This window comes from Microtus oregoni, unplaced genomic scaffold (genome assembly GCF_018167655.1).
Source record: "Microtus oregoni isolate MIOR12 unplaced genomic scaffold, Mior012 000031F_ref0000149, whole genome shotgun sequence".
NCBI classification, from domain to species: Eukaryota; Metazoa; Chordata; class Mammalia; order Rodentia; family Cricetidae; genus Microtus; species Microtus oregoni.
This window is the reverse complement of record NW_024543090.1, coordinates 11,775,056-11,790,495: the sequence shown is the minus strand read 5'-3', so window position 1 is coordinate 11,790,495 and position 15,440 is coordinate 11,775,056. Positions and strand designations below refer to the sequence as shown.

The following is a 15,440-nucleotide window of genomic DNA, read 5'->3' as shown; positions in this document are numbered from 1 at the left end:
CCATTTCCCTCCCCCTCCTCCCACCCTTCTCCTCCTCCTCCCCCTATATAATTGCTTCTCTGTTGTTAGAACACATTGCAAAACTCTAGTAGCAGAAAAGAAAAATCACTCAAATATCAGTATATGTAAACAAATCTGTCTTGGAAAGTAATTTTTCACTAAATTTGGTCAAAATGAACTGTGTTCAATGAGAAAAGTTCACAGTACCCCTATATCATTAGCTGTCTCATCACCATCTTCATTTCCTGATTCCTCAACATGTAGATAACAGGGTTCAGAAAAGGAGGACCAAATGCATCAAAAATAGCAAGATACTTATCTAGGTGTGAGAAGTGGGGAGATCATGTATAAACAAATGTCAGGGGAGTCAACGAACGAGACCACAGCAAAGATGTAAGCAGAATGTGTAGACATGGCTTTGGAGCAACCATGTGAGGAATGTTTCTGAACAGTGACTATTATGACAATATAAGATATGGCCAGTATGAAGAAGGGGCCTATAGAGATGAATCCACTGTTAGCTGATACCTTTAATTCTATGGTTGGTATCTATGCAAGCAAGTCTAATGAACCAAATTAGACTTGCACAGTATATGCTGCCCAAAATATTTGGTCCACAGAAAGGCAAATTAACTACATAAACAAATTAAACCAGGGAATGCATAAGACCAGCCACCCAGGCAGACACTAAGATGAAAATGCACATTTTGGCATTCATAATGGTCAAATAATGGAGAGGCTTACATATGGCTACATATCTATCATAAGTCATGCCTATAAGCAGCACCACCTCTACACCACCAAACATGGATGAAGAAGATTTGAGTGATGCAACCTCTAAAGGAGATGACCTTGTGCTTTCTGAACAGGTCATAAATCATCTTGGAACAAGTGACACACGAAACACATAAATCAATGAAGCAGAGATTGGCCAACAGAAAGTACATGGGAGAATCAGAAGCCACTGTGAAAATGATGAGGGAGTTTCCCATCATGCTTGCCATATAAAACACTGAAGCAAACACAAACAGAAGTACTTGCTTCTTCCGGGAGTTGGTGAATCCCATGGATATAAATTCTAACACCACAGAGTGATTTGTTCCTATCATTTATGCTCTTTGCATCACTACCCGAAAGACAGAAGAAGAAACTGAAAATTGTTATAATTATATTAATAGTCCAGAAAGTTAGAACTCGAGGTTATGAAAATCTATCTTGGATTTAACATTTAAAGACAATCCAAAGATGAACAGATATATAAGCAAATGCTTACATGGCTGCTTACCAGGGGACTACAAATTGCAAACATTCTGAAATACCATTTCACGCTTGTTAAAATGGCTTTTAATAAAGGCTCAAAAATAACAAGTTTTGGTTAGGTGTTTAGAAAGGAAACTTGCACAGAGTTATTGGGAACATAAATTAATGTACGTTTTCATTTAAGAAAGCATATAACCATTTCTATAACAGTATTAAAATAGGTCCTCAGTGTACAACCAGTGTAAAGCTCATAGTTTCCAGTTTGTAGAGCCCTGGATTCCATCTCCTTCAAAGAAAGAAAAGGAATATGGAAGGAAGAAAGTAAGGAAGAAAGGAGAGAGGAAGGGATGGAGGGAAGGAGGGAGGAAGGGAGGGAGGAAAGAAAGAAGGCCATATAGTTGAAGAACAGAATAATGGAGAAATAGGGGTGGAGACAGAGGGAAAAAAACAAGAGAAAACAGGAAAAATCGAATGGAAGGGAGGGGAGACAGAAAAGATAGAGACAGACACAGAGAACTAAGAAAGAGAATTATTAACCATTATCATCATTGGAATTAATCATCAGAGAAAATGACCCTGTGTTGGCCCATGAATATTGAAATATTATTTATAGTAACCAATATAGAAACAACCGAACTGCTCCTTTACAGGTGACAGATGAGTGAACAATAAGCATATATACACAGATAACAGTCTCTCTCTCTCTCTCTCTCTCTCTCTCTCTCTCTCTCTCTCACACACACACACACACACACACACACAAACACACACATATATACATAAGTACACATACAGTGGATTATAGCACAGTCGTTAAAAAGAAGGGAATTTTGTGTCTCATAATAACATTAATGAGCCTGGAGATCTGCCTGGGGCGATGTCAAAGGAACAACAGATGACAATTGACTTCAGGAGATTGGCCTACCAGAAACAAAACCCTGATGGGTGACTCTTGGATAGGGAAGACCCCGAGAGCATCAGCAACAGAAAATGTCTTGCTAGTGCTATGTCTTTTGCATGCTTATTACGGCCATTTTTCTCTTGTATCTGTCTTAGTATGAGTGGGTGTGGAGATATCCTCACTGCCCTTAATGAAGAACAATCATCTTTTGGAAATATCTCTTTCTACTGGACTTTTTTTTGCCTGTGATTATTATAAAGATGATGTCCTCCTAAGCTGTACTGTTAAACTGAAGCAATGATTTTATATGGTAATAGTTGAAATAGGATTTTGATGATGTTTTGTTTTTAATGAATATAGTAAGGGGTTATAATAGAGCCTAGTTTAGTGGAAAATTAACATAAGTGAAGGTAGGATGAAACATTTCCCTGCCTCTGATAAAGCAAAGGCTGCAGAGAATTTAAAAAATTAAATTTTAAAAAAGAAAAAGAAAAAGACAGACCTGTCACATAGCTAAACACTTGAGTTTCTATTGAGGAGGCATATATACTGTGGCTTAGGTTCATGATTAAGAAAAACAATTGAGTCCCAAGTAGCCCGGCTATCTTAAATTCTTTTAATCTTAAGGTTGGGAGATGTGTTCACAGGTTTTGGAGTTCATCATAGCTGAAACAAAGCTTTAAAAATAATGTAAGGTTAGATTAAGGTGTTTGTGTCAAATAGTTTTGAGGTGAAAAACTTTAGAAAACAATCTAAAGTTCAAAAGGACACATAGCTGAGTGATAGATTCATTAAGGTTAGGGAACAAAAACAACGCATCCCACTTAGCATTAGCTGATGAGCCTTTCTTGCTAGGATGGACTGGTGGCCAAAGGTAATGATTAATTACTTGTGACCATTTCTACCCTCAGCTTCCTGATATAAAAAAAGCTATAGATGAGTCGGTATTTACCCTGAGGATTTAAAATAGAACTGACTGATTCTTTTTCATAGATGAAAGTTTAAGTTTCTGATTCTTAAAAGATTACATTTCAAAATAAGTAATAAACTCGCTGATTCATTCTTTATAACCGTAATATGCATCCTGTGAGTAAAAGGACTAGCTGAGAAAAACACCGTGCTTGCTTATACTCTGTTAATATATAACAAGTTGCTTGGACAAGAATGTATGTGAGTACTTGGGACAACTTGTTTTTCACCTGTTATTCATAAAATGTTTAATCATGTGAGGGATATGGAAAAAATGTTGTTTTTTTTTTACGTGTATTCATTGTAATCATTCACTTGAAAACTGTTATCTTTATATTCTTTGAAAGATTCTAGCCGGGCGGTGGTGGCACACACCTTTAATCCCAGCACTCAGGAGGCAGAGGCAGGCAGATCTATGGGAGTTCGAGGCCAGCCTGGTCTACAAGAGCTAGTTCTGGGACAGGCACCAAAGCTACAGAGAAACCCTGTCTCAAAAAACAAAAAAAAAAAATCTACTGAGGTATATAAGCCATAAGAAAAAAAAAATCACCTGCTGTTTTGTTACTGTATCCTGTACTTTAGTTTAAAGTAGCCTATTATGATACAACAATTATTACTCTATAGGCTTGGTATTGATTTGGCTCTTTGTAGTCAAGTGGTTTTTTTCTTTCCTTCTTCAGTGTGTTTCTGCATGCTGTCAACAGACAGAAAGAGTCCTGAATTTAATGTCAAGTATTTCTCTTCATCACTTTCCACTTCACTTATTGTAACAAGGTCTCTCAATTGACTCCAGAGCTTAGCAATCAGCTAGTCGTCTAGCAGTCCACACACACTGGGATCGCTTGTATTTGCTTCCTGAGAACTTGGGTTACAGGTGTCTATTATGGCTGCCCAGCTTCTGGGGATCCTATCTCAAGTCCTCAAGTTTATGCATAAAGCACATTGTCCACTAAACCTTCTTCTTGTCTTCATTTGTATTTCTGTATAAATTTTATTATTGATCTATTCTATTTATCTAAAGAATATAAATTGAATTTTGGTGATGCCAAAGTAGGAATACCCCCGAAGGTTAAGATTCAAACTTGGCAGCTACATGTTGAAAATGTGGCACTCATAATGACTTCATCACTATGGCAAGGAGCAGAGGTAGCACTACTCCTTATTCTCTGTTGCTTTAAGTAGTGTGATCTCTTCTTTATCATGATTCAGTTATTTCATAATACCTGGGGGCACTATTCAAGCTGCAAAGAGAAAAACAGTCAATAGTGCTACCCAGCTGTAAAGCCTAGTCACCATAACCATGACCAGCCTGGCAAGATAACCCCAGTAGTGCAAGAATGGCACTTCTACCTGGAATAGAACCAAAGGTTCTCTAACTGGACTCAATATGAAGGAATCCATGCTTGGTACAGTAAACCTAGCCAGATATTGATAGCTGTAGACATCATAGACTCTAGGAGAGAACCTCATACTGCCATTCTGCTTTCGGTGATTAATGGATTCTGAGAGAATATGAATCAGTATTCACCATGAGTGACATCAGTGATAGGGCATCAAATCCCATGTTGTTAGCCATGAATACAAGTGCATATTTGAAAATCTAAATGGGCTCGGAAATTTATATGTCTGTATGTGTACACACAACAATACTAAAAGAAACAGTCATGAATTTGGGAAAGATTTGAAAAGGACCTAGGAGGAGCTACAAAGACAAGGTGAAAATGATATAAATGCTGTACTCGTGCATGTCATCCTCAGAAACCGAATTATGATGTTTAGAAGAAAAGGATGAAACATATGGAGGAAAGGTGAATAGAAGTTGAATGAATTTGAATAACTTTTCCTCAGGCAAAAAAAGTCAACAATATTCCTTGGCTTCTGCCTGCTATTCCACGCAGCTTACAAGTCTGCACAGTTTAGACTCCCACAGGTGCTCGGAAATTTATAACCTGCATCCAATATATGAAAGTCCAAAATATTGGAGAAGAATGTGTGCAAGGTACAGATAAAGAAAATTACTCAATTCAATGTCCCTATATATATATTCCATGGATTATAGCCAGAAATTACAGTTCATGAGAGTATTATTGATTCAAAATAAAATTTTTCCTGTTCTGAAAGGTTTAAAGAAACATTTCCACTTTTGTATGTCTGAGAGTTTGTTTCAAACAAATGCTAATCCTTAAGAATTAAGGATCTTTATTTATAAAATCATTATCTATAAATATATGTAATTTGGTGTCAATGTACAGAATAAATTTGTCTTTTCCTTATAAGAAACAGATAAAATGGCATACATGTATGTATACTTAAACCTATCCACATATGCAAAGGCTATCTTCAGAGGTTGGCCAGTAATGAATTTCCATGCTCAGTTAAGACTGTTTACAATGCAGTTATTCAGGAGATTTGTCTATATCCCATTAGCTGTCTGAATATTCTCCTTATTGCCATTTTCATTTCTTGATTTCTCAATGTGTAGATCACAGGGTTTAAAAAGGGAGTGACAACTGCATCAAACAGGGCCAGAAACTTATCCAGGTGTGCAGAGGAAGAAGACCACGTATAGAAAACTATGGTAGGACCAAAGAATAAGACCACCACAGTCAAATGGGCTGAGAGCATAGACAGGGCCTTGGAGGAACCACTTGAAGAGTGTTTCAGAACAGTAAATATGATGACAATATAGGAAATGATCAGAATGATGAAGGAACACACAGACAGGAATCTACTATTGACTGAGGCCAGTAATTCCAGTCTGTATGTGTCCATGCTAGCAAGTTTGATGAATTGAGGAAGGTCACAGTAGAAGCTGTCCAATATATTAGGACCACAGAGAGGTAAATTTACTATGAAAGCCAGTTGTATCACAGAGTGCATAGGGCCAACTACCAAGGCAGTAATCAAAAAGGAGATGCACATCTTGGGGCTCATCAAGGTCAAATAGTGGAGAGGCTTACATATGGCCACATATCTATCAAAGGCCATGGCTATGAGCAGCACCATCTCTACACCACCAATAGCATGAATGAAGAAGATTTGAGTGACACAGCCTCTAAAGGAGATGACTTTGTGTTTTTTTAATAAATCATAAATCATCTTGGGTGAAGTGGCAGAAGAAATACCTACATCAACTAAAAGAGAGGATGGACAAAAGAAAGTACATAGGGGAATGTAAGTGATGGACAGAGGCCACAGTGAAAACTATGAGGCAGTTTCCCATCATGTTTGCCATATACAACACTGAGGAGAACACAAAGAGCAGCAGTTGGACATCCCAGGATTTGGTGAGTCCCAGGAACACAAACTCTGATGAGGCAGAGCAATTCACTCTTTCCATTGGCTTTGTTGTCAGTACTACCTAAAGGGAAATTGGGAGAAGCTGTAAATTAGTATAATTATATTAATAGATAGACTAGAAGGAAAAATCTGAAATGTGTGAAACCCTATTTGTAGTTTAATGTCATGGTCAACGTAAAAACCAACAGATATCTGAAGAATATTAACATGACTAATTAACAGAGAGGTATAAATTTCAACCACACTAAAACATCACTTCACACTTCTTAAAAGTGGTATTATCAAAATGTCTAAATGTAACAAGCTTGATGACTACCTTCCTCCTCCAGTAGTAGGCATAGCCCCTTCCAGCACTATAAAAGCTACCAGTGAGGGTGAAGTTTCCATGTGAATAATAGGTTGATTTTCCCAAGTTGAAACAGGGCTAAGAACTAGTGACTAGAAAGGCCACAAGTTTGAGCAGGTAAACTACTACAATTAATTGTCAAATCAACATAATAACTTATTGTTGTGCTCATAGATTAATGTATCTCTCAGCTAAGTTTTACAGTAAATGACAATTAACAAAGAGATCCACATCTGACCAAGGTAAAGAGAATAAGATATTGGAGAATTCTCAGCTTTACAAAAGGTGACTGTGTTATACGCCTCCTCCGAAGGCTCAAGAATTAGTACAGAAGACAAGGCAGGACAATTTTAAAATCTAGAAGTGGCGAACAAGAAAGCCATGTTTTGATGAAATAGAAGCATTGAAAATGAGTATGTGCTCACATTCACAAAGGTTGTGACACCATACACAAGACCTGCACAAGCTCAAGCCATAAAAAACTTCAACAAAGAAAAAAAAAAGGAAGTGGTCATGAAGTCCTGTGCCCAGCTGAGGAACTATTAGCAATTGATAGCTTCTGGGAGCTGGAAAGAAGAAAATAATAGACAAAAACAAGAGGGAAAAGGAGCAGAATTTGGCATCCAACAGGATCTAGCACATTACTTTTGGTATATATATAGAGAAAATTAAATAAGCATAATGAATTTCAATTTTCATTTCAATATAACTTACAAGAAACCAGTATATAAAATAACCTGTTTGGAGGAATATTCCTCAATATCTAAAAAGAAAATTCTGTGTTTAGTAATAATGTTAATGAACTTGGAAGAAGTTATGCTAAGGGAAATAAGAAGAAAAAAATATTCAAGGTCTCACTGAAACATGAAATCTGAAGTCATAGTCATAGAAGCAGAAAATACAATTATGAGAGATACAGTAAACAAGATGGATTGTGGAGATAGAAAAAGAATATGTTGATCAAAAGATACAAACAATGAGACGGGATCATTAGTTTGGGAAGATTAGTTATGCATCATGCTAACTATAGTTAATAAAAGCTTGTTTCTTGTGGGAGAGAAAAACTAAGAATAGAATTCCAAATTATTTTATCCCCAATAAACAAGCATATGAGGTGATGCATATGCTAATTATCCTTATTTATTTATTTTGTTTTGTAAATACTTAATTGAAATGTCACATATATGTATATATATAATATTTGTTAATTAAAACTTACTAAAATGGAAAGAGGAAAAAACGATATGCCAATAGATTTTGAAAAGGTGACCACAAAGAGAAGGAAGTGGTTCTTGTGTCTGATTGTTTTGTTCTATGTAATGCTTCTGAATTTAATAGCACACCTCTTTCCATAAGTGGTACAGCAATGCTCCTTATGAAGTAGAACATGAGCCACAGAACAGCATAAATGAGTGAACTGTCAGTTTTCAGCTTTTATCATGTTAGACACAGAAATGGCAGGTGTTTAGAAATTAATCCATGAATTTGACACTAGGGCAAATTTAAATATCTGGATTTGCATTCTAATAAAGTCCTAGGAGTTGGCAATAATCACTGCCCTAAATTATGCAGTCCATAACTGCAAACTCAAAAGTCTGAAAAGTAACATGATGTCATAGAAAGTATTTCATTCAACCTTTAATACAAGGGTTTATTACACTATGTTGTGGATCTACTTGTATTCAGTTAAGCAATGTGACAAATAAAAAAAATATGGTCCTTGGGTCCAAATTACCAACATTGACTGACCCTTGAGCCTCAGATTACCTGTCAAATACATTTAAAGTAGCTGAATTTTCTCTTAAGATTTAGGGTGAAACAACTAAAACATAATAAAGAATTCTTTGAGTTAATCTTGTATCCTGCTACATTACTAAGAGTGTATAACCCCAGTAGCACAGACATAGAGAGAAACAATTAATTAATGGGACCTCCTGAAATTGAAAAGCTTCTATAAAGCAAAGAAAATGGTCAACAAGACATAACAGCAGCGTACAGAATGGGAAAAGATCTTCACCAATCCCAAGTCAGATAGAGGTCTGATCTCCAAAGTACATAAAGAACTCAAGAAATTTGTCATCAAAAGAACAAATAACTCAATAAAAAATATGGAGTACAGACCAAAACAGAGAATTCTCAACAGAGGAATTTAAAATGGCTGAAAGACACTTAAGGAGATGATCAACATCTTTAGTCATCAGAGAAATGCAAGTCAAAACAACTCTGAGATTCCATCTTACACCTGTAAGAATGGCCAAGATCAGAAACACTGATGACAACTTATGCTAGAGAGGTTGTGGGGAAAAGGGAACACTCGCATTGCGGGTGGGAGTGCAAGCTGGTACAGCCCCTTTGGGTATCAGTGTGGTGACTTCTCAGAAAATTAGAAAACAGCCTTCCTCAACATCCAACAATACCACTTTTGGATATGTGTCCAAAGGGTGGCCAATCGTGCCACAAGGACATGTGCTAAACTATATTCAAAGCAGCATTGTTTGTCATTGCCAGAACCTGGAAACAACCTAAATGCCCCTTGACCGAAGAATAGATAAGGAAAATGTGGTACATTTGCACAATGGAGTATTACACAGCAGAAAAAATAGTGACATTTTGAAATTTTCCAGTAAATGGATGGAACTAGAAAACATCATATTGAGCGAGGTAACCCAGACCCAGAAAGACAATTATCGCAAGTACTCATTCATTAGTGGTTTTGAGACATAAAGCAAAGAAAACCAACCTACAAATCACAATCCCAGAAAACCTAGACAACAATGAGACCCCTAAGAGAGACATACATGGAGCTAATCTACATTGGAAGTAGAAAAGGACAATATCTCCTCAATAAATTGGGAGCATGGGGACCATAGGAGAGGGTTGAAGGAGAGGGGAAAGTAAGGGAGGGGAGCAGAGAAAAAATGTTTAGCTCAATAAAAATCAATAAAAAAGAACTCTTTGTGTATATATTTTATACTAAATATTAAATAACCTTAATATTTCTTTCATTTACCTTTGTTAGTACTCAGCACATTTGAAAAAATAATGAATGAAAAAGAAATATTAGCAGTAGAAATAGGACATCAAAGCTAAAAATCAAATAAACATACTTCAAAATGTATTTCAGACTTTTATCCAATGATATGTTATACTCTTCAAATTATTTTGCTGGTAAAAATATAAAACTTCAATTGTAAATTTAATTTATTTACACTCGTGGAACACTGTTTCATTTAATAATAATAATAGTGCTTACTACTGATTTAATTCATTAATAAAGTTCTCATATAATAAACACCAACTCCATAAAGGGAAGGACTGAGAATGCACTGTTTTCAGAGAATCTCAAAGCACAGTGTTGCAACCGATATAAAATAAGAACAAACAGACATTTGCTAAAGAACAGAAGAAGATGCATTTGAATTATTAAGTGCCACATGAAAATATAAGGAATCGAGGTAAAGAGACTGGGCAGAGTTCAGAAGTGACAGAAAATATGAGATGAAAAATGGAAGGAACACTGGAGAAAAGAAGAGAAGTGGATAAGGAAAAAAGGTAAAGAAATTAAAATTTGAAAAGAGCTACATAGCTTGAAATGTATATAACAATGAGAACAAAAGGAAAATTATTGCATTTACACTAAATACAATAATTTATGAAACATGACTTGCATTGCTTTTTGTCCACATCTTCAGAAATGAAAAACTATGTATTTCTCAATTGCTAATGTTCTTGGAATTAGTTCTGAGTATTTGTCAGTTGAGAATTGATCTGTTTTTCATATTGCCAATTCCCATCATCTAAACAAGAATTAAGAATTAAAAAAAAATGAGTTCGAAGTTAGAATATGATGCAAGTCTGAAACATATTCAAATATCCAAAAAGATAGAAACTAATCAAATTTGATGTTAAATATTTAAAACCACTAGGCAAAGGCAAAGTCTAAATCACAGTCAAGAGGACAAGTCTTTAAGAGATTTCTAGATTCCAATGTCAGGGTACAGTGTTGCCTTTCCTTGTGCTGTAGGTTTGCTTTCCTTGATTTACACCGATTTCAGGGATCTTCCTACACAGATATCCAGACATTTAATTATCATAAGACAAATTTGATGTTTATTTCCAAATAAAGAATTGAATTAATTGAATAGACACCAACAAGGTTTGTTAGTGCTCATGTGAATGATCACCATCCTCATTTCTCTCATCTATCTATAAGCACTGAAAGTTTGTTATCTTTCTAGTCCAAACATTTTGTATTTTTAGCTTCCAAATGGTTGCAAACCGTCTTTAAATATAAGCAAAACCAGGGTCACGCCTTTTTAATTCAAAAACACCTTTATTTTGATAAATATAAATAACTGTATATATCTTAAAATATTTAGGTATATGCATGAAAGAAAGTTACCTAAAAGATTAAAGAAACTCAATTCTTTTACCAATACCTTCTTTATTATTCCTATTCTACTTCCCATCCTCTATCATAACTAGAAACATGATGATCTGTCAAATCAACTCCTCCTTAACCAACTAACAATTCGAAAATAAAACTAAATAGATAGTAATTATGAATAAAACAAAAAATGTAATTCTAACTTGGCAGATTTATATACGGTTTTGAAATTGTCCATATCTCATTTCAAAGTGAAATTGCATTAAGAGGTACTTTTACAGTGTTGATTCTTTTTATTTCCATGACAAATCTTATTTCTGCCCAGATTTATATGATGTCTCCCTTGAGCACATTTGACAAGTTCCGAGGAAATTTAATCGCATTTTATAAGGCAACCAGTCTGTATCAATCGCTTTTGAAAGCTAATAAAAATCATATAATCTTTGTGGCTTTTATTTTTATATATCATTAAATTTTGCTTATTTAACATGTGGTAAAGGATAAAATTGTTTATATAATCATCAGAGAACAAAATAATTAGCTATAACTTATGATTAATCCAAAATATTATAAAGTTGTTTGCATTGTTTTCTAGATCCCCAGATAAAGTGTTCTATCTCAAAAACTCTGTAATTTTTTCCCAATATGACATTAACTAATTTTAAAATGATTCTAACATCATGTTCAGTTCTTTTTCTTGGATGCTATCTGCTCTGGTTTGGCTCCCTATGAACTTTATGATATGACCACATTCAGAGCAATTCCAGTAATACTATTGTGTGTATAAATAAAAAAACACTCTATTCTATTTAAAGTTTTCTATATAAACCCATTTTTACCTGCATGAAAAGAACAGCATCTTTACAGACTCAGAAATCCAATGCTCCCCTAATATAAAGTGTCTAATAATATCCTAATAATATGAAACTAGTTATGCATATCTCAATAGGCTGATGAACAAGAAATACTGCAAACATATAGTTTAGAGGGAGCTTGTGGCTCAGGGACATTTTCTCTAGAGAACCATTTGTTTTGACTAGTAAAACTGAAAGATTTTCAAATTCATATTATGATGCTAAGGAGAAAGAATGAAACAGAAATGGAATTATTGTAGCATTGCTATGCTAATGAGTAAAATAATTGATCCTTTATTGTTACTAAACTCTGACTATAAGTAAATATTAATTCACAAATTAATAGTAAACAATCAGGAAACTCTAAAATGTACACTAAAGTAATAATATAATTTGAGAGACAAGGTCTACTCATTAAATATTCATTTTAAGTAAAAGAACAATCTCTATAGTTACGGACATAAATTTACTTACAGAGTTCAATACAGTGAATAACAAGAATGGAGTCACTAAAATACCTATCAATTTTTGAATGGAGCTGAAGAGATAGCTCAATGGTAAAGAGCACTTGTTCTTGAAGATATCCCACATGGATGTGCATAATCTTCCATAACTTTAGTTCCAGTAGATCTGACACCCTCTTCTAAGCTCCATGGATACCAGACACACTCATGGTACACAGATATATATATATATATATGTGAGCAAATCACCCGTCCACATAAAATAAATGTTTTTAATTAAAATTAAGAAGTTATATAATGCTTATACATTTAAACTTGAAGTCACTAACAAGAAATTTCAAACTCTAGAAAGACAACCATAGAATGCTGCTAACATAAAGTTGGCAGCACAACAATACACATCAAGCAGCGATGCATATAAAAATAAACAAATCTGGACAAATGGATACCTCAGTACTTACTCATCAGAATAATATTTTAGGAAAATGGATCAAGACAGGAAACAAGAAAGAAATCAAGAACTTTCTAAAACTAGATGAATAGACAAGATAACCAAACTTATGACACACAGGCTAATCTAATAGGCAAGTTCATAGCATTAAGTTCTTGGATTTTTACAATATTCCCCTTCTAGCAATCAGGAGAGAGGGCCCTGCACGTCACCTGGCCCTGGTGGTATGAGTTTGAGTGGCCCAGATTTGAGGACCTGAGAGCAGGATAACTGACCCCACTCCTTGCTGCAATCTACATTGGGCGAACTAGCTGAGGCAGTACTGGAGAGCTCTCCCAGGGAGTGACCATGAAGAAAAGCTGGTGACCTGACCAATCCAGCTATCTCCCAGGCCCAGAACCAGGGTTATGAGTTGTCTCACCTCAACATACACCTCATCTATTAATTGTTTGAGCCTGTGAAGGGGATGATCCTCCAGATCCAAAATAGCAGGATCAACAACAGGATATCCAAGAAGATTCCAGTGTGAACCCATCATAGGTGGCATAGCAGAAGCCAGAGCTCCTGAGCCAGGCCAATGACTCATTGCAATGAAAATTTACAAGTAAAGATGGGTAGAATAAAGAGCAAACTGTGTCTCAGTGGGCCACACTACAGCTTCCAAAAGAAGATTCTTTTTGTTGTTGCTGCTGTTTTGGTTTTTTCTTTGCTTTTGTTTCTTTGTTTTGATTTTTTTGTTTTGCTTTTAAATTTTATATTGGTGGATGCAAGAATGGGGGTGGATGCAAAGGGACAAGGAGTTAAGTGGGATCAGAATGTATGATATGAAATGCACAAAGAATCAATAAATTTTTTTAGAAATTGGAGAGATCTCATACTAGCAATTTAACAACATATCTGAAAGCTCTAGAACAAAAAGAAGTAATCATACCCAAAAGGAATAGATGGCAATAAGTAATCTGAAACCAACAAAATAGAAACAACCCAAAATACAAAGAATCAATGAAATAAAGAGTTAGCTTGGTGTGGGACAATTCTATATTCTGTCAATTATATTTTAAATTAACACTGATTGGCCCATTAGCCATGCAGGAAGTATAGTCGGGAGAACCAGACAGAAAGTAGAGGTGGGGCAATGAGAACAGGAGTATTCAGGTAAGAAGGAAGTTCCTCCACAGTCCTGCCCAGACCACAGAAGAAGCAGGATGTGACCTACCCCGCTGAAAAAGGTACTGAGCCATGTGGCTAATATAGATAAGGATAATGGGCTAATATAAGTTATAAGAGCTAATACGAAGCCTGAGCTAAGGGGCCAATAAGTTTATAACATGTAGACTCTCTGTGTGGTTTCTTTGGGGCTTACCGGCTGTGGAAACTGGGAAGGACATAAACCCCAACAAGCTGGCCCTCATGTTACATTAGCTCTTTGTGAAAGACAACAAGATAGAAAATACCTTATGCAAATTAACTAATAGGCAGAGAAAGAAGAACCAAACTAATAATATCAGAAATGAAAAGGAGGACATAACAACAGACAGTGAGGATATCTGAAGAATCTTAAAAACCTGTACTCTAGAGAAAACAAAGATGGTGGCAGCCACCAGCACCTGCTGCAGAACTCCAAGGAGGCTGAGAGACACATGGAAGCTCCCAGGGTTGACAAGGCAGTGGAAAAAGAGCCTGCAGAGCCATTAATAGTACTAGAACAACATCAAAAGAGAAGAAACAAAGGCAACTCTTATGGGAAGATGCTTTTAAAACTGAACCCATGAAATTGGAAAGAAAGATCGTGAAGGACAGCTGTGGTGGAGAACGCTGACTCTATAGCTTCAGCTATTGTTTCTCAACCAGCTGTCACAAAGGTCATGCAGGATGAGACATGGAGCTGTTGGCACCAAGGACAGGGTGGTGTGCACTGGCATGGAGCTTCTGCAGAAACATGTCTTTACTGAATAGGGTCATCCCTAGGCTTGCTGGCTAGGTGGCCACCAACATGGAATCATTACAGTGGCAGCCCATCCTGCTGGGAGATGGAGATTGCAGGATAGTGGTGCTGTTCAGCAGGCTACAAGCACAAAGGTAAAGCCCTGGAATGAGCCTTTGGGTAGCAGTTACTGAGAGCAGCCAGAAACTGCACAGACACTGATCCAAATGCCTTACCTAGGAGCAACATCAGCCAGACTCTGGGCAACAGCAGGCTACCCAACAAGTTGCTGTGGTGATATTTCATTTGTATAAAGCTTTCCTGAAGATCAGAGAGTAAACTAGCCTCACTGTCAGCCTTCCAGACCAAACATTGGTAACACACACCTTTAATCCCAGGAACCACACTGGTTACCATAGAAACCAGGTGATGTATGCTTTTAATCCCAGTCCTAGGGAGGATTATAAAATGGGAGGTGGAAGCTCTCAATTTCAGTCGCACTCCACGATTCCTGGAGAATGATCATCATTTTTGGACTGAAGTCGAGGTAAGAGCCAGTGGCTGACTGATTTGTTTTTTGGATC

General features: G+C 36.2%; 2 pseudogenes; both read right to left on the bottom strand.

Moving 5' to 3' along the window:
- Positions 1–315: 315 nt before the first annotated feature.
- Positions 316–1,109, bottom strand: LOC121465490 (annotated as a pseudogene).
- A 4,421-nt stretch (positions 1,110–5,530) lies between these two features.
- Positions 5,531–6,470, bottom strand: LOC121465459 (annotated as a pseudogene).
- Between the last annotated feature and the right edge of the window lie 8,970 nt (positions 6,471–15,440).